Here is a 21,377-nt window from a genome sequence, read left to right as displayed (position 1 = left end):
AGTCATAGACTGAGTAAAATGCATTGCAAAAAAGCCAGTCCTAACATTAGTCAAGGCCTAATACAGAAACCAAATAGCAATGTTAAAAAGGAAAAGCAAGAAGTCTGGAAATGAAGTCAGAATAGTCAAAGTCAAAGCACAACAAACACGACATTATCCAATCTCAGGAAGGATACCAGGAAGTGTACCCCACTTGACCCCAGAAGTCATCCGTAGCAACCACTACAACAAAACTGCGCAAAATGGTGACATCCAAGGTCAGACAAAATGACATTGAAAAATAATGTTAAAAAATTCTGAAGGAAGGCTTCTAATAAAAAAAAAAAAAACATAAAAAATTAATTATTTAGGTTAAAAGATACCTGAAAAAATGTCTAATTTAAATTAAACACTGTCACACACATGTGCTTAGGAGGCAGTCAACAAGCCCTAAGGTGAGTGAAACATCTCGCGATGAAGGGTTGATTTATGGTGCTAACGCCTCTCTCTCTTTTTCATCATACCAAAAGAAGAAAAATAATCCCATGTACTCACCACGCAAACTTCCGGATTCCCAAGATGGCCACCCAACGTCACTTCCACCTCTGACTCCAGATGATGATGTCACTTTCTGGTCTCCCGCTGATGATGTCACTTCCGGTTCCTGCTGTTGATGTCACTTCCCATCTCCCAGGGATGATGTCACTTCCGTCACATCCACGATGACATCACTTCCGGTCTCCAGATGATGACGTCACTTCTGTCTACCCGTTACAACATCATCTTCTGTCACATTATTTCCGTCATCCATATTTCTCTATATAAACGGCATGTCATTATTACAATTTGTCAATTGTGTTTTTGGGTTTTTGATAATTTTTTCATATATTTCTTTGCTACGTCCGCTGGACATTATATGATGACATTCCCCAACTCTTTATGCTTTGTAGAGAATCTTTATTTTTACGACAGCACTTACAAACAGCCCATCAAAAACTAAACAAAAATGGTAATTATAACATGGTAGTTGTGAGAATAAATAGAACTACATTAATTTTGGGCAAGTTATGCAGCATAAACCAAATTGACATGCCATACAATTCGTAGTAAAGTTCTCACACATAATAGTAAGAGGTTTTAATTGTCAATCAATTCCTGCCTCAGTCTTGAACTGTAAACACAATGTTTAAGGTGGCCATAATAGCTTCAAACATTGTCAAGTACCATAAGTTTTCTTATACTAGGATTTATTTATATTCAAGACAATATTCATTTTTATTTCCTTCTTCATTCACTCATTTTTGACAATAAATAATCAAAAATAATCTACTTCTCACAGGCAAGTTTCACTTTTATGATGCCATTGTTTTCTAAGTTAACATTTGTGACCAGCAATGCTTCAGGCAGTTAACACTAGAATCTCTGAAGACTATGAATAAACACTGAATTATTTTTTTACTTTGCTTATATTCTTGAATAAAAATGCATGTGTTTATTTGATATTTGGACTAAAGTCTTCACACATTATACACTTCACATCATTATTAGTATAACACGGAAAGATTTTCTGCTTTAGGTTCAGCATTTCTTGCCTCACATTTCCTTTCATCCTACACTTACATAGATCGTTGTAGATATGAAACACACATGAAATGCATGTATTCCAAATATCAATATATTATTTACCCTTTACATCTCCAGGCACCTCACACTCAGATAAAGAGAATTGAGCTGGGAGAAGTTTGCGACTGACTTCAGCTCCGTCGGGGTGGGTTGGGGTGGGATAGCAGGCTGCTTGCTGCTTGTGCTGATCAACACATTTGCAAAACAAAAGACAATGGAGAGGTGCAAAGGAATTTAAGGGATTCTAGTGTTAAGACTGCATCTTTGTTTTGTTGCTTGTAGTTTTACCCTGGTATCTTTCCCCACAACTAGGGCCTTCAGGTGTAACCTAAAAAGGTGTTGCAAAATTGCAGCACAAAATGGCAAAAAGGGTTTTAAGGCTTTGAGAACAAACAGGCCAGACCAAGACCTCACTGAACTGCCTCCCAAAATGAAGGAATATTTATATTTCAAAAATGAACGAAAGCAGATAAGTGTGGATTGAATCACAGTTAGAGGATGTGCACCCAGTTCTGTTATAGTACAATTGTGTCTGTGCTGAAGCAACATCTTTACATTCACGTGCATTTGTATTCTGTTCGAACTTGACCATGTTTTGTTGTCTATTGCCACGCAGGACTACACAGACAAAAAAAAATCTGTAGGCAGGTGGTTCCAGATGGTATGTGCAAGTGGAATGACTGCACTCTTTACTGATTATAATGGTGCAGAGAGATCACAGTAGTGCTTACATTAGTCATACAAGGAACATATTTAAACATCTTAATTACACCATACATAAAAAATACGCATGGAATATAACACTACAAAATAATAGAAAAATAAAAAATAATAGGAAGCCTGTGAGAAAGTAAACCCTGGCTATAACATAAGAAAGGGCCTTTATTCCTTCTGGTTTTGTAATGGAAAGCATTTAAATAACATTTTTAGTCTGTTAAGCTTTTCAGTTATATTACCATTTGCCTCACTATTCTAGTAGGATGAAATTATTTGAGTATGCAATCCAGCTAGCCCCTGACCTTGGAATGAAGCATCATGTATCTTTCTCTATGTAACCTAACACAAGATGATCTAATGTCTCACACTGTATATTGACCTATTTGTAACAGATTAACATGTTATTAGCTACTATATATGCTAAATATGGTTTTGTATATTCACACACCAAAAAGCCAACATCTAACAAAGGACTGGCAGCACTCTCCAGATTACAACACAGAAGGATGGGGTGCTCCAAAGATGTCTTTGTTCAATAAAGTTCCTATACCTTTTATATACAGTATTAGTGTTGAAGTAGAACAGGGATCAAGATTTCATTGTTGCCTAAAAGTTGACACAGTTATTCGCTGATGTATTAGCTCTAGTTTGTGCAGTTGGCATCTATTTGATTCTCATTTTGGTGTTGTAAGTCTTTAAATGTTTTTGTATTGCTCTCTTTGGTTTCTTGAATTTTTCACTTTGCTCTTAAGATTTAACTGTTGGGTTTTGATTTTGGCTTTGTTCATTGGAACTATTTTGGAGATTTTGTTAAGTAAATCTTATAATAAAGAATACTGTTTTTAGCCTCTTTGTCGCCAGGGACTTTATGTTTCCCCTCTCCCTTGCTGACATTTATAGGCCTGGCATGCTTTATGCTTCTGGGTCAGTCCTACTTATGTTTTTGAAGAGTTCTTGATGCCTAATTTTCAATTACAAGCCTTTATTTGAGTTTGAACCCCTAAATATCACAACAGGGGAAATGTGAGGTCAACGTAGACTTGAAGCTTAATCAATCTGCGCAAAGACAATATTTATGTTATAAACAATATTTATATTTTCATAATAAGATTTATTATGAAAATAAACAATGATTAATTGTATTAAGCATGCTCTACATTGCTCAATATACAAAGCAACCAAAAAAGCAACACAGACTTCAAAATATAAAATATTGCATATCAGAAGCATCTACTGTTAAGAATAACATAAACTGAATATTTTGCTTTAGAGGACAGAATTGGACAGTGCTAACCTCTAGCTTTAATTCTACTTGCCATTGGGAGTGAAGCTCTTCTTTATTTGTATTTGTAAGCAAACAGATATTTAGGTATTGTAAGGAAATGACTTGAACAGAAAAGATCTCTTTATACTAATGACACAGAAGTTTATATTACTATACATTTATCCCTAGGTATATCTGAAAAATTTGTTAGGATTTCCAGGATTAACATATTTTTTCCCAGTCATAGTGGTAGTGTTTTCTAGATTGAAGTAGCGACACACTCAGAATAATGTTTCGAATGCTGTTTATTGTTAACTTTGTTTAACCAACTCTCCATATAGCGTGCCTCTAAACCACACCCCTCCCTCCGGCCGTCATATGTCTTAAAAGACGCAGACCATAGCAATCAACACCCAAACATAAAGCAATGGACAAAAGCATCATTAAACAATCATATACAACAATAGTTCTTGTACTTAGGTTTGTAATTTAATGTTCTTTGCCTTTTGTTTAGTCACATTGTCATTCATATGTCTACCTTACTTTTTCTACATAGCATCTAGCCTTTAATATGATTGTATCATACTTAATCAATACATCTCATGGACGTGCTTGGATGCATCATCACTGAAATAATAATACGGAGTCCTTAGGTGTTTCAAGTCTTTCAACTTCTGATACCTTCATTCAGGCAATGGTGATTAATACTCAGGGTTGTGTCCCAGAAGCAATTGACCATGAGGCCTCCCTTTTTAGGCAGAGTCATCTAGTGTCTCTTTCTGCAGTAGTAGTGTTTGTGCCGATGGCCTTCTTCTTCTTGGCCCCACTACACCCAACTGGGTGTGATGATGCGGGTTCAGCTTCATGCTCCCATCAGCTGTTAGGGAGCCCTTCAACCCAACACCGTCGGTAATGTCACCAATGAGCTAGACAGTGAGGCAATAACAATGAACAAGGGGATGATGTAACAAATGTGCAAAGTGCTTTTATTCAAAATAAATCAACACAGTGTTCAAAGTAAAGTGCAGCAGTGCATTCAAAAGTCTTCATTAAATAAATAAATAATCCATAAAATGAAACGTGTGGAGGGTAAAATACACAAAAAAAAAACAATCCTTTAAAACGAGGTTAAAACGCACTTCAGGAAGCAGTCTTAAAAAAACAAATGACATGCCCAATGCTCCTTTTCTGTTAGCGTTAGCGTCTCACCTGCTTCTACCATGCGGGCCCTGCAACAGGTGAGACGCTCTTAATGCAGCTGACCTTCTGCCTACTTCTACTGTTACTGTCAGTCGCCTTTCCGATCCTTGGCTCCGGTCAGCTCCCCCTGACAATGGCCTGGGAATTCCTCCAACGGCCAAGGCTCTCACGTGGAGGACACCACATCCCAAGTCCTGACTCCCGCTGCCATCCGCGGAGAATCTTCCACCTTCCAGTCACTCCCATCCTTCATAAAACTCTGCGGGAGCGACAACAACTACTACGCCCGGGGTGTCGGCCTAACACCCAGGTTGCCTACTCAGCTGCTGTGAGCCTGTTCACGCTCGCTCACTCGCTCACTTGCACCGGCGGATGCTCTCTCTCTCTCTTGCTTGCTTGCCTGCTTCCTGCTTTCTTTCGCCACCTCCTGTTCTCTTTCCTTTCTTTTCTTTTCCTCCTTAACCAGCTCGCGCTACCCTTTATGCCGAGGGACATAGCAGCTGCAGCACATTAGCCACAGGAACAATCACGGATATGGGCAGTCTCCCACCTTTGCACTTAGGTGAGAACCGCCCACACCGCAGATCGCCCTGCGGCTCGCTACAGCTACCACGCCCCCTCCTAAGCCGTGAGCATGGTGATTATTTATTTTAAACAAACTGGTCTTTGTTGGAAGAGCTGTGGACCTATAACACCACACTGGGTCATAACTTTACAGAGCGACCAGCCTGGAAGGTGCCAAAACCCCACTTCTGCTGGCTCAAAGTGAGTGTTCCAGGCCTGTCTCACACATTGCTGTAACAGTTCCCTTTACTGGATAAGCTTTCTCTAATATGCTTCTGCTATGCACTTCTCCCAGGGACCGGTGAGTTCTAACGCAATTATTTCTTTGGTGGAGATCATGAAGATGACAATATCTGGATGGAGTGTTGTTATGGCAATGGGTTCAGGAAAACACAGTTACATGCCCAAATCTACTCTCAGCTATTTGTGTGCGGCTGATGCAAGGAGGCCCGCTGCTGGTCTTTACAAACAATACATTGAAATACAGTTTATACTGTACACATTTAACAACAATTAACTTTACATATTATATGTTACAATTAAAGGTAACCATTTTTTACTATTGTACTGCACAACAAAGTTTTTGCTTCTTGAACACTGTTGAGTGTTTCTTATAGATTTTTGGGTGCTGATCACTAATATCACATCAAACTTTACCCATCACGTACTGTTTCAGTTTTGTCATGATTTTTTCTTATGTTTGTATCCAAACATTTTCGCTCCCATAAGTGACTTATCAACAACGGTTTGTGCAGCCTGGGCATGTCCAGGCATGGAATCAGGCCTGGTTGGAAGCTGTTCTGTGGAAGTTTCCATCCTGGGCAGGTCTGAACAAGCTTAGCGCTGTCTCAGCATGCTATAAAGTTGGCTTGCATACACCGATTCTGCTCATTTGGTTAATATAGATAGTCAGTGTGTATGTATAGTATCAGTATAGTATCTGTAGCAATATAACAGTAAGTAAGCTTGATGCTATAGATGTTTTGGTGTCAGGCGATATGTCTCATCAATGTCATAACAGCCGTGATACATTCTGCTATATCTGTGGCGAATATACACTTGCGCCTCAGAGACGTTGGATGACGGCTCTTGTGAAGAAAGCTTATCATCTGTATTTCGGCTGCAAAATTGGTGATCGACAAGGAATGGGTGCCTCATATTTGCTGTGTGACATGTGCTGTCAGTCTGAGAGCCTGGCTCAGAGGCACACGAAAGACAATGCTGTTTGCTGTTCCGGTGATATGGCGAGAACAGAAAGACCGTGTAATGGACTGTTACTTCTGTTTGACTAATGTGTCTGGTTTCTCTGCCAAAAACAAGAAGTCAATTGAATATCCTAATCTGCCTTCAGCAATGAGACCTGTGCCACATGACGACAATCTTCCAATTCTGAAACCACCAGAGGATTGGACCTCAGTCGAACCAGATGAAGAAACTGCAATGCAGGGTACTGACAATGACATTGACCCGGATTTTGAACCGTGCTCATCAGGCGATCCACATCTGATAACACAGTCCGAATTGAATGATTGGTCAGAGATTTGGGTCTGTCAAAAGCAAAAGCCGAGCTGCTGGGTTCAAGACTGCAGGAATGGTGTTTACCCTCACCAGGTACGAACATTTCTGTGTTTCGAGGCCGACATCATGATATAACCAAATTTTTTGCACAAGTCGACAGTCTCTGTTTCTGTTGTGACATTGAAGGATTGTTCTTGGCCTTGGGTTGTGATCACAACCCGGAAGAATGGTGTCTCTTCATTGGTTCGTCAATGTTAAGCCTGAAAGCTGTTCTGCTACACAATGGCAACATTTATCCTTCAGTTCCTGTTGGCTATGCAGCACACATAAAAGAAACGTATGAGAATATGGAACTGTTGCTGAAGCACATCCAGTAAAGCAGGTACAACTGGAATATCTGTGGAGATCTTAAAGTCGTTGCTCTGTTACTAGGACTGCAGCTCGGCTATACAAAGTACTGTTGTTTAATCTGTGAATGGGACAGCCGTGCCAAAGAGTCACACTATTCTCGACAGAACTGGCCACTCCATAAAAAGTTAGTTCCAGGAAAGAAACATGTGGCACATGAATCGCTTGTCGACCTGGCAAAGATATTTTTGCCTCCTCTTCACATAAAACTGGGACACATGAAGAATTTTGTGAAAGCACTGAACAAGGAAGGCAAAGGTTTTTGTTATTTAAGACAGATGTTCCCAAGAATAACTGACGCCAAGATCAAAGTTGGCAGTTTTGTTGGCTCCCAGATCAGACATGTTATGAGTGACAAGCAGTTTGAAAATCTGTTAGTTGGGCCAGAAAAAATTGCCTGGAAAGCCTTCAAAGACTTTGTTGACAATTTTCTGGGTAATTACAGAGTCCCAAACTACATTCAGCTGGTAGACAAACTTCTCAAAGCATACAAGACAATGAAGCGCAATATGTCACTCAAGATTCATTTCCTCCACTCACACTTGGACTTCTTCCCCGCAAATCTCGGTGCTGTCAGTGACGAACACGATGAAAGGCTTCACCAGGACATTGTTATGATAGAGAAACGATACCAAGGCAACTGGAATCCATCAATGCTTGCTGACTACTGTTGGACACTGCAACGTGATGCACCAGACATTGAATACAAAAGAAAATCAGGAGCAAAACACTTTTAATTCTGTTGAATTTAATAGCTTATGAGAAATATAAATGTGACTAAATACATCATTGTCAGTAAACATATAAATGTCTATTTCTCAGAGTTCTTATGTGATGCAGTAAAACCGAAACTATATTTGTGTACCCAGTAGGTACCTGTCACAATCAACAAAAACTTTTCAGGAAGCAAGAATTAAAAAAAAAATTATTGTGCAGTGTTATTGTTTATTTATCAGCAAAACCGTATTTCTCCTTTGTTTCATTTTTGTTCTTATAAGCACTACAATACGGTATAGCATATCCTGTTGGAGATGTCCCTTGGCAAGTTTTTAGAATCAAATTCAAAGGATTCATAATAATGTAAGACATTTTTTTCTTTTCTCTGCTGTTTCAAGTCTTTTCATTGCTTATGTTCTGTCCTGCAATGATGGTATGACTGGCTGCATGTGTGCTGTTTGGAGAGATCCTTTTGAGTGAAATACTACAACTTTAATGGTACTCTTCTTTCACGACTGAGTTGGATGAGTGTGGATTTAGTGTCAGTTTCATAGGGTTTTTCTTAGTGATTATAATTTACATGCATACACATTCTGCCTACCCATATTCAGTACTCAGCTATTCTAAAATTCCAAATGATGACTGTTGAAGAAAATTCATATTCAAATATTGATATTTAAATGATAATGTGTCATTTTAACTGTCAAAACCATCAATTCTGCTAACTGGCATTTCACAACAAACAAACTTTGCTAGAAATGATTTTGTTAAAGTGGGTCCCTCTGAATTTGCAAAAACATTTTGGGTATCTTCTTGAGTCTGCTTCCTACTCCTGCACGCAAACCTTTCCCCAAGTAAAAAAAACACTTCTTTACTTACTTCATATTGCTGAATGTTTATCCTTTTCTGTAAATTGATGTGCCTTTAATGATATTTCAACAATAAATGCCCATGCATTAAAGAGTAAAACTACCATATTCAGAAAAATGGGATTTGAATGGTTTTTTAAAGTACAGTCGATGGGAAGTTGAAATATTTCTATTTTGTGAACAGTAACCAGAGCTGCCCTTCTTATATGTCCATCACACACTGCTCATGGGATTCACAATTGAAGGACTGATAGAGGGAGGGGCCCACCTAATGAATATATATGCTGTTTAATGAATTGTCAATTTAACATTGTTGGCAGTCACCTGTTTTGCTAATTATCCATTATTGAGCGGAGAGATGGTCTCAAGTCAACGCATGAAGAAACAGCTTGTGTTGCACTTGCAGGTGTGTATAGAAATCTAAACTGGTCAAACGTCCTGTAAGCTAAATAATATTAGATTAATTGCCACTACGTTAAAGCTAGTGGTTTACTGAAGAAACGGTGGCGTAACAATGGCATTATGTGTAATAGTTTTGATATCGAGTCTTATTAGTAGTAGTAGTAGTACTAGTATTAGTATTTATTATTATTATTATTAGTAGTAATAGAAGTATTAGTGTTTTTTATTATTATTATTTTTGTTAGTAGCAGTGACAGTAGTATTTTTTATTTGTAGTAGTATTAAAATTGTTGTTTTTGTTGTTGTATTATATGTCACAAGCGATACTGCTGGCTATTTTAAGTAACAAGGAGCATGTTGATACACTGGACCATTACTATTATTATCATTATTACTAATTAGGCCTTCATCTATAAAGAAAATAAATCAAAAAGTTATAGTTAAGTTTGTGATTTGTGCATCTTTTTTTATTTATTATTCATTTATATGTTTTTTGTTCAAGTTAAAGTTGTGTATTAATGTAGGAAATTCAGGGAGTATGGTTTGGGTGGGGGTATTGGGTGCCCAAGAAGAAGGGTTTGTTTAGGGCAGCACTGATAGTAACTAAGAGGCAATGTTTTGTTTTTTAAAATTTTTACGTAATTATTTCATGGGGCATTATGTTTAATATATTTTTGTATCAAAAATTAACAATGAAACCTAAAAGTACAGATGTGTCACAGCCTGAAAAACTAGTATGTACAGTCACACTTGGATTGAATTTGGTCTTATGTAATATTGCAATTTAACATAAATGGTACCAATCATTTCCTTAAATAATTACATAAAGTACTGAGCTATATTAAACATTTTTGAAATGGTAATAATGCAGGAAAATAAGTTGTACCATAGCATGCCATATATATTTAGCAGAATGAATTTTGATGTATTATGTTTTCAGATTGATATATTATTAATAGCTATTTATGACATTCCTAGTATGGCAACAGTCAAAGAACATTAGCTTGCTATTCAGAAGATTTATTTTCCAAAAACATTAGGGGAGAAATAGATGAAAATTCTGTGGGAAAAAAAAACCAGTAGCAACCTATTGCTTTTAGAATTATAAAAAGTTCTGCATTTCCATTATATTGCCAGCAGCACTGAAGTAAAAATGAATTATTTTCTGGAAAAGGATTTGTGATGTGAAAATTAAGTGGAATGTTTCTTCTTTTATTAAAGTTAAAGGATGCATGCTAAATTGAAATTTCTGATTATTTAATGCCTTTTATGCTGTTGCACAAATTGGGAAACAATGAAAATAAAATAGCAAATGTGAACATAATACAAGACAGACCTTTTTAAAATTAAAAGAAATGGCCAATATAATTTAGCAGCCTGAAGGCTTAATCTGTTTTCTCTTCACAGAATAGGCATCCTCAGTTTATTTGAGTGCCATATTTATTGACCATCAGACTCCTGGTAGGTCTACTAGAAAGATTGGAAGATTGATTATCAGTTGTTTAATGAATAAAAACAATGTTCACATGTCTTGGAAAGCAAAAACATTGATTACATATGCTATACACTTTTGTAAAAATGACCGTACTGCTACAGTGAAGCAGTAGGTGAACAGAACCAGAAAGTATGACTAATGTCATCAAATAATGAATAAAAGACTGACGCCAAAAGATCATTTTAACCAAAACACTTAACCTGAAAATGCTAACCTAATTTGGAGTCAAAAAGTAAATCACAAAGGTCTGTTTTCATGGACATATTTTTGAGCTAACTAAATTCATCTGTAGTTTTTTATACTGCATCCACAAATGTTGATATCACTAGTCATGGGCACCACTATGAATTTTGGACCCCCCACCCAAACCAAACCTGTACCCTGTGTAATTTCCCACCCGCAACCCATTTGGCATTTTTAATAACTTTACCTATGCATTGCCCTAGCTTGAGTCCTATGCTTATTAGGGCTGCCAAATTAGCCGGAAAATAAGATTTGAATATTCAAATTAAAAATAAGCAAATATTTTAATATATTTAAATGATTCTAGGTGTTACTTTTTTGTATGCACTGCTATATGTTATTATTAAGATACCAATATATATATATCTACATGAAGAAGAGCAGAAAAGAAATAATCAACTGTCACCCTGTATTCTCTCTTTCAAGCTTTCCTTGCTGTTCTTTTCTTATCTAGAACCTGAAATTTGACTTTGACATTTCAATTAACAACAAACACGTATCTAACATTGGCTAGCAAGTAGGGATGTAACAATTCACTCTGTTCACGATTTGGTTCAATTCACGACACTGGGTTCATGATTCCATATCTCATAATTTTTAAACTAAATATGAATGAAGAAAAACTATGATTGAAAAGTTTTTGTTTATTATTTTTATTTCCGAGACTAATGCTCTTCCATGCATTTCAGAATCAACGATGCATTTTCTTTGCCACTCTTTAAACAATATGGTAACAGTGAAAATTTTCTGAACAATATATATTAGAAAAGCACAACACACTTTTAATACTATGCATAATATTCTGCTTATTAAATTAAACTAATTATTGTAAAAGTGCCAATAATAAATATAATAGGTATAACATAATATATAATGGGCGGCACGGTGGCGCAGTGGGTAGCGCTGCTGCCTCGCAGTTATGAGACCTGGGGACCTGGGTTCGCTTCCCGGGTCCTCCCTGCGTGGAGTTTGCATGTTCTCCCCGTGTCTGCGTGGGTTTCCTCCGGGTGCTCCGGTTTCCTCCCACAGTCCAAAGACATGCAGGTTAGGTGGATTGGCGATTCTAAATTGGCCCTAGTGTGTGCTTGGTGTGTGGGTGTGTTTGTGTGTGTCCTGCGGTGGGTTGGCACCCTGCCCGGGATTGGTTCCTGCCTTGTGCCCTGTGTTGGCTGGGATTGGCTCCAGCAGACCCCCGTGACCCTGTGTTCGGATTCAGTGGGTTGGAAAATGGATGGATGGATGGATAATATATAATTATAATAAATATAATAACTATAAATATTATAATAAACATAATATAAACAATAAGAATATAAACAATAAGAGCAAAGCTTAATAATCTCCTTTCTTAGTCTAGGAAATCAACAATTTCTTTTAAAAGAACACAAGCATATCCACATTTTCAGGTAGCAACTGTGACCTTTGGGCATTCACAATATCTCCTGCAGTCAAAAAAACATGTTCACTTGGAACAGAGGTTGCTGGAGTTGAGAGTTGTGTTTTGGTCAGTAGGGAAAGCAGGGGGTACTTTGGAGAATTTTCTCTCCACCATTTAAATGGACAGCACGTGAGTGGACTAGGGGTCTCTTTTCTATACATATCAATTTCCTCTTCTGTCCCGCTCATGGACAGTGCCACTGATTCATTAAATAATCTCAAACAGATCTTCCAGATCTGATATTTTGAAAATTGGTTGTTCCAGTTAAGCACCATGTTGTTCTGATCCACTATCTCCCGCTCCCTCTGTTTTCTGGATCTACAAATAGCAGTGGTTGCACTTTTTTTTGTTTTTGTTTTTTTTAATAAAAATGACTACCGTATATACTTGCGTATAAGTCGGGTCTTGAAACCTGAAAAATAGATCATAAAATCTGACCCTAACTTACAGTATATGCCCGTTCAATAATACAACAGTTAATTTTTTTTTTTTTATATCTTCTTGCTTCCTCCAATATCGCACCAGTTTCTCAGACACATCGAATTTTGTTGCAGTAGTGCAGTTACCAATTTCTTTTGCCACTTCAACAACTTTTAATTTAAAACCAGCTTCATATTTTCTTCTGATTGAACGCTCCATCGTAGATAAGGGATGCTCTTACAATAAAGGTGTATAAGGGTGTGAGATACACAAAACAGTGCAAACATCACTTCGGAATAGTTTAGGTATTACTGTGTGGTCACAGAGGCACAATACATAGAAAAAAAGGCTGTGTGCTCCATGGTTACTCTCTCAGGTTGGCGTTACCATATCATAATCTCTTGGACCAATAGCGTGAGTTTTCTACATTTGACTTATTTGACCGACATTATAAAATACCAGAAATTATATTGTAAAATCAAGCCACGACTTTTCCGCGGGAGAACTTAAACGCGAGTATATACAGTAGTTCCAATACAAAGTTTAATATCTATAGATAAACACTGACTAGTGAGGAACAATTTGGTCATGATATCTCCAACATTTAATATGTGACTAGCATCACTTCCATTACGTATCAGAATTTGAACTGTCACTAGTTTACTTTCTATGTCACATGCTATTGAGAGTAGTACTACTAGCAGTTTACGCAACATACTTTTTACTGCTGAGCACAGACACACGCATGCAGAGTAAATAAATTCCTATCTGTGCTGTAACTGCTGTGCTTTCTCCTTCAGATAGCTGAACACAGCATTGTACTGGATGGGTTCCAGATGTGGCAGAGTTCTAAATCTTGTATCTATTGTGGTGCTTTCCACATGAAAATCATAGTTTGCACTGTATCTGGCTATGAGGTCTTTCAGGATTGCACTCTTTAAGCTGGCCACAGTATTTGAGTCTTTCTCAGTTGGGGCCATGACTTGCTTAATCATGTGCTTCTACGACACGATGAGAGACACAGTGAGGATATGTGTGGTGGCTGACTTGTATGGGTTTAAGCAGTTGTACGATGTCCTTGGCATCACTAATGTCAGTGCCATGCAGTGTGTCGATTTCATATGCATTTTGCCATATCTCTGTGCTCATGCGGGCAGCTGTCGCTGCTTGCTGCTCAAGATAATGACTGAACATTTCCAGTGTACTATTCCATTGTGTTGTAACATTGACTATCAGTGTATGTGACAGAAGTCTCAATAATTTCTGTTTTGTGGTGAATACAGCTGTAGCTGTGCAGCTCCAATGGAAAAAAGTAATGACCCATTACACTCGACCAAGCAGATGACTAACATGCGGTACACCCAAGCCTGTCTGGGTAGAAAAATTTAGAGTACGTTCAAAGCTCCTGATCTGAAATTATCAGTAAAAGCAGTGATGTTACGATTAGCCCTTTCAAGCTACCACTCCAAAGCAACTGCAGCAATATTGTATCCAGAGTGGGTTTCAAAAAGAGGCTGAGTCCGAAGCACAAAATTAAATATTTCCCAGTTGCTGGTGATAGCATGGGCTTTGATTGTGATATAACTTTTGTTCACCCTGGAGGTCCAGCAGTCTGTAGTTATTGTGATGCTCTATGCATCTTCCAGGGATTCCTTCACACTCATCTTCGCCTTGTTGTACAGGGCCTAAAAAAAAGTGCCACTAAAGTGTGGGCATGACATAGTGCTGTACTTCAGCTCTATTTTGTTCACAAGCAGCGAAAACCTCTTGGTCTGAACGACTAAAAACTGTCTCTCATCCTTTGCAATAAAAAAAAAAATCCACCTTGATACCTTGTTATTTCTTTGGCCCTTGCACTCGACTGTGGATGCAGTGCTGCAAATAAATTTGTTAGAGATGATTGGCCTTTTTAGGCAATTGCTTCTTTGCAGGTGGTGATTTGTTTTTGTCACTGTGATGGCATTGTACATGGTTCAGTGTGTTCGTAGTGTTTGCTGTAACGTATGTCAAAATTCTTTTGCAGTGTTTGCAAATAGTATTCACCTTATCAACTATTTTCTTACTGCTTTCTCTTTTAAAAGGAAATCCAAAGTGCTGCCAGACAGCAGACTTAAAAGACAAAAGGGCATCCTTAATTTCTACTTTGTCTGATTCTATTATTATTTAAGATACTCTGCACTAAACTACACACACTCAAACTAATGTCAGTGTTTGTTAATACATGTATGACACTGACTGAACCTTCTCTTATTAAAAAAGTACATTTAAGAAAAAGAGAGAACACATTTCTGTTTGTTAGCGCTTACAGAAACAGATTGTATGTCTTTGCAGTCATCATCTATATATGCACAATGCATGTTGTTGTGTTTCTGAGTCGCGAAATTTCGTGGCAAGAAACATCATTGCATTCCTACTAGCAAGTAGAAGATTGTTCTCTATTATTGCATTCAGTTCATGAGGACAAGCTTAAAGAATTCTGGGTAAAAGGAGGGGGGAGATACATTGTAGTTTAATTGTGGATTAGTACTTTGGCAAAAAAAAAAAAAGGTACTTTCTGAATCATAAGTAAATTATTCTTGTAAATGTCTTTTCAATTACTGACTAATAAAAACTGATAAAAAATAAAAAAAATTTAAACTTATGTTCCAAAATTTTTAAGGGCCCCTTTTAGTCATGGGTTATTGGAATTGTCCTTATAAAATTAAATTCTACATGTCCTAAAATTTTGAAATTAAATAAATAGCAAATAAGAATAAATATTGTATATACAACAAAATAAATTAAAACCACATATTATAATATTTAGATTTAGTATTGTGTAGTGGGGAAGCAGTTTGCATGTTCTCCCCGTGTCTGCGTGGGTTTCCTCCGGGCGCTCCGGTTTCCTCCCACAGTCCAAAGACATGCAGGTTAGGTGGATTGGTGATTCTAAATTGTCCCTAGTGTGTGCTTGGTGTGTGGGTGTGTTTGTGTGTGTCCTGCGGTGGGTTGGCACCCTGCCCTGGATTGGTTCCCTGCCTTGTGCCCTGTGTTGGCTGGGATTGGCTCCAGCAGACCCCCGTGACCCTGTGTTCGGATTCAGCGGGTTGGAAAATGGATGGATGGATAGTGGGGAAGCAATGGTGCTATCCAATGTTATGCAATGCCACTTATGAAAAATACACTTTCCTTAAATTCAATCAACTTTTTTATATACAGGCTTCCTACAGCACAATTGTGTATGCACATTTTGCACTTGCAATCCATAGACACTAAATTGCTTCTTCTCTCTGTAATCTCATAAAGATTCAACAGAATATTTTAAAGGCAGACAATTACTATCAAATTTGTGGCACATTTATTATAACGTATATATTAGATGCTGAAGTTTCCAGATGTCTTGCTGTCATATGATGCAGAGAAAGCCTTTCATAAAACTGAATAGGACCATCATGTATATTGTGCACATTCACATCAATTTCAGTATTTATATTCCAATCCAGAGGTTTTAGATTGTGTAAGTAAATATATAAGTTTTGATTATTTCTCAGTAGAACACAGAACCAGAAAGCTAAGGTTATCCCTTGTCATTAATTTTATTTCCAATTGCCTTTGAACTACTAGCTGTCTATATGCATAAACAATTGTAGATTATAGAAATTAAAAAGGAAGACATAAAAAATGTGGGTGATATAGTTTTATGCATTTTCAACCAATACTTGTTAATACCAAGTCTACAAAATGCATTAAAGTTCTATAAAATTTCAAGGATCCAAGATTTATTTAAATAAAAGTGCTTCTTCACATACATGTAAATTACAAAATACATAATGATCTAAAGAATTATTCAAATTTAATTTTAGTAACTTTATACAAGACATTATTAGATGGTTAGAATGTCATCTTACATTAACTTGGAGAATTAATATGTTATAATGAATAAATAGCCTTCTAAAATTCATATATTCTTTCAGATTATATATGTATTTTAAACACGTCCTTTTTTAAAAACTAGAGACAATTACAACTTTATTCATTTGGGACACAGAGAGGTCATAGATTAAAAAATAAATTCTGCGGGGACCTTAAGCAGGTGGTGTATGGCGTTTCCTAATTCACTACTCAGTAGCAAATATGCACACAATAAGACAGTGGAAGAACTGGTATGAAATTAAACCTTACCAGCTTGGTTAGCCATGGAGAGGACATCCAGCTCAAACTCCTCTTTGTATGCTTGTTTTGGGCACCATTGACTTTTAATTATTGTCAACCCTGTAAAAATATAAGAATATGATATTTAAACAAGAGACACTGCAATCTTATGTCTTTACTATCAATTAAACCTTTACGAGATATCTGGGTTGAGACTGGATTATCCACTAACTTGACTGGCAGCTTACTGTCTTATATTTGCTGAGGAAAAGAAGTGTCTGAATTGGTGGTCTAAATGATGTCTTCCCAATCTCATTGAGTCGTTGTTAAAGTAAATGTAGTTCTCCATTTCATTTTATCAGTTTAATGATCCCCAATCTCCCACCTTTACAATGTTGGTCTGAAGTTATATCACTGACTTCTAATTTTTATCTGGGTAAGTAAAGTGCCATACATCATACTCATTTGTTCCAGTTATAAGGAGGGGTAGTGGGGTTTCTCTTCCAGATCTGCAGTTTTACCTACTATTTCCACAATAGTAGGCCTTTGGTATCTCCAAATACTTTTGCAGAGATTTCTTTTACTAAAATTAAATTGAAAACAGAGTAACTTTTTTTGGCATCAGTAGTGTTATCTTGCTTGCTTTCTGTTTGAAGTCTGATTAAGAAACTAATTGGCTTGATGTCCAAGTGGCACACTCAGACCAGTTTTTAATAATAATGTTTTAGTGATGGAGGTGGGGCATTGTTGTACATTCCCCGAATGTTGTTAGTGTGGGTTCTGCAACTTAAATGATATACGTATATAATGAATGTTCCAGAACACTTCCATAAGACAATCTTCTTCATTTTTCTTTTATTTACAACTGAAATCTGTGACTTTCCTTTTAAAACCTCTCTACCTAGTTATCCACTTTATTTGTCTTTGTATGTACTCATTTCCTAGTAGTGAGCAGGTTTCTGTTATGCATTCTCATCTGTGTTGTCTCTCCAATCTTTTTTCTCTGTGTGAAAAATCTGGGACAGTGATCTTACCCCCCCCCCCCACACACACACACCCAGCTAACTGCTGAAGCACTGTCCTTGCCAATATTCAGTGCCTATAAAATGTACTCACCCCAAGTGGATTTTATTTATCCTTTTTGATATTCATCAACTGAAAATGACTCTTTAAAGTCAAAGTGAAAACAGATCTCTGCAAAGTTGTCAGAATTAATTACAAATAAAAAACACAAAATAATCGATTGCATAAGTATATATATGACACATCTAAATGATCACTGGTGTAGCCAATTAATTTTAGAACTCACATAATTAACTAAATCGAGATGACCTCTCTGTAGCCAAGGTGTTTCAATTGACAGAGAGAGAGAGAGGTTAGGAACATGGACTGATACAGTGCATTTCCTCACCCACCACATGACAAACCAACTCAGGATCCCAGATTAGGACCTGAGTGCAGCCATGCAATGGGTGACACCTCAGCATCACACTAGTTACAATGGAATGGAACCAATGTGAGTTTTTTTATGGTGGCTGGAGTGCCAATTCTGCCACCAAACCCCAGGTTTTCCCTGCAGGTTGGAGGGCCTACATCCAGATTAATGTCATTAAGGTTAAAGGCCTTGCTCAAGGGCCCAACGAAGTAGAGTCACTTTTGGAGTTTACGGGATTTGAACCAGCAACCTTCCAATTGCCAGTGCAAATCCCTAGCCTCACAGCCACCACTCCGGTCAACTGACTATAAGATAAACGCACCTTATCTGAAAGGTTCATTATGTGGCAAGTCACCATCATGGCCTAACCTACACAATGAAGCCAAAAAGAATACTCTGAACAACTCCTTGCAATGGTGATTGAAAAGCACAAGTAGGGAGATGGAGACAAGGAAATATCCTCCAAGTCATTGAATATCCCTCTACAGTCTAGTTAAATTAGTCATTAAGAAATGGAAAGAGTATGACACAGTTGTAAATCTGCCTTAGGAAAGAGGCCCAAAAATCTGATTATTCAAGAAGAATACTAGTGATGGAGGCCACCAAAAGACTTATGACAACTCTGAAGGAGTGATAAGCTGCAGTGGCTGAGATTGGAAAGACTGCTGACAGTAACTGTTGCAAGGGTTCTCCACCAGTCTGCTTTATGGCAGAGTGACAAAGATAAAGCCTTGTTAAAAAATATACAGAAGGTACATGGGAGACTCTGATATCAACCAGAAGAAGGTCATATGGTCTGATCAGTTCAAAATTGAGATTTTTGGCTATTAGAATAAAAGTTGTGTTTGGCATAAGTCAAATACTGCACATTAACAAAAACACAGTGAGACAAAGACTTTTGGACAATGACCTTGCATCAAGAAGGGCAGCAAATAAGGCACTTCTTTCCAAGAAAAACATCAAGGATAGAATTAGATTCTGCAGGAAGTACAAATATTGGACAGCAGAAGATTGGTGCAAAATGATTTTTTTGGATGAATCCTCCTTCCGAATGTTTGGGACATCTAGAAAATTGTTTGTTCAGAGAAGGAAAAGGTGAACACTATCTTGAGTCCTGTGTTGTGTCAACAGTGAAGCATCCTGAGACAATCCATGTGCGGAGTTGCTTCTTATCCAAGGGAGTGGGCTCACTCACAATTCTGCCCAAGAACACTGCCATAAATAAAGAACGGTATCAAAACATCCTCCAAGAGCAACTATCCCAACAATCCAGGAACAATTTGGTGGATGTTCTGTGTATTTTCCAGCATGATGGAGCACTGTGTCACAAGGCAAAAGTGATAACAAAGTGGCTTGGAGATCGTAGCATTGAAAGTTTGGACGTGCAACCAGAAAAATCTCCAGATCTTAATATCATTGAAAACCTGTGGTAAATTCTCAAAAGGAGGGTGGACAAGCAGAAGCCTACAAATTGTGATCAACTCCAAGCACTAAAAGGCAAGAATAGATCACCATTAGTCAGGATTTGGCCCAGAAGCTGATATCCAGCATGCCAGTGCGAAATAGAGAAGTTATGAAGAAGAAGGGTCAACACTGTAATATTGACTCTTTACATATATTTGATGTATTTGCCAATAAAAGCCTTTGAAAATTATGAAATGTTTATAATGTACTTTCTCCAGGCCTGTTCAGCCTATATACATCGGACTTCCAATACAACTGCCAAGTGCAAAAGTTCGCTGACAACACTGCTATCGTGGGCTGCATCAGGAGTGGGCAGGAGGAGGAGTATAGGAAGCTAATCAAGGATTTTGTTAAATGGTGCGACTCAAACCACCTATATCTGAACACCAGCAAAACCAAGGAGCTGGTAGTAGATTTTAGGAGGCCCAGGCCCCTCATGGACCCCGTGATCATCAGAGGTGTCTGTGTGCAGAGGGTGCAGACCTATAAATACCTGGGAGTGCAGCTGGATGATAAACTGGACTGGACTGCCAATACTGATGCTCTGTGCAAGAAAGGACAGAGCCGACTATACTTTCTTAGAAGGCTGGCGTCCTTCAACATCCGCAATAAGATGCTGCAGATGTTCTATCAGACGGTTGTGGCGAGCGCCCTCTTCTACGTGGTGGTGTGCTGGGGAGGCAGCATAAAGAAGAGGGACGCCTCACGCCTGGACAAACTGGTGAGGAAGGCAGGCTCTATTGTAGGCACGGAGCTGGACAGTTTGACATCCGTGGCAGAGCAACGGCGCTGAGCAGGCTCCTGTCAATCATGGAGAATCCACTGCATCCACTGAACAGTATCATCTCGAGACAGAGGAGCAGCTTCAGTGACAGCGCAGAGCAACGGCGCTGAGCAGGCTCCTGTCAATCATGGAGAATCCACTGCATCCACTGAACAGTATCATCTCGAGACAGAGGAGCAGCTTCAGTGACAGATTGCTGTCACTGTCCTGCTCCACTAACAGACTGAGGAGATTGTTCCTCCCCCACATTATGCGACTCTTCAGTTCCACCCTGGGGAGTAAACGTTAACATTATACAAAGTTACTATCTGTTATACCTGCATTTTTATCACTCTTTAATTAATATTGTTTTTTATCAGTATGCTGCTGCTGGAGTATGTGAATTTCCCCTTGGGGATTAATAAAATATCCTATCTATCTATCTATCTATCTATCTATCTATCTATCTATCTATCTATCTATCTATCTATCTATCTATCTATCTATCTATCTATCTATCTATCTATCTATCTAATTGTTCTTCAGTATACCATAGAAACATGTAAAAAAATAATCTGAAAATAGTGAAATAGCAAAGTTTGCAAAACACAGCATTTGTGTCACTGCCAGAATGTTTGACCACTGCTGTAGAAGGTAAAATAAATGCAGCAAAACACAGGGAATTGCTGGAAATAAAATATGGTGCAGTCTGCAAAAAAACCATGCA

This window comes from Erpetoichthys calabaricus, chromosome 10 (assembly GCF_900747795.2).
Source record: "Erpetoichthys calabaricus chromosome 10, fErpCal1.3, whole genome shotgun sequence".
NCBI classification, from domain to species: Eukaryota; Metazoa; Chordata; class Cladistia; order Polypteriformes; family Polypteridae; genus Erpetoichthys; species Erpetoichthys calabaricus.
The sequence above is the reverse complement of the archived record's forward strand: the minus strand, read 5'-3'. Positions refer to the sequence as shown.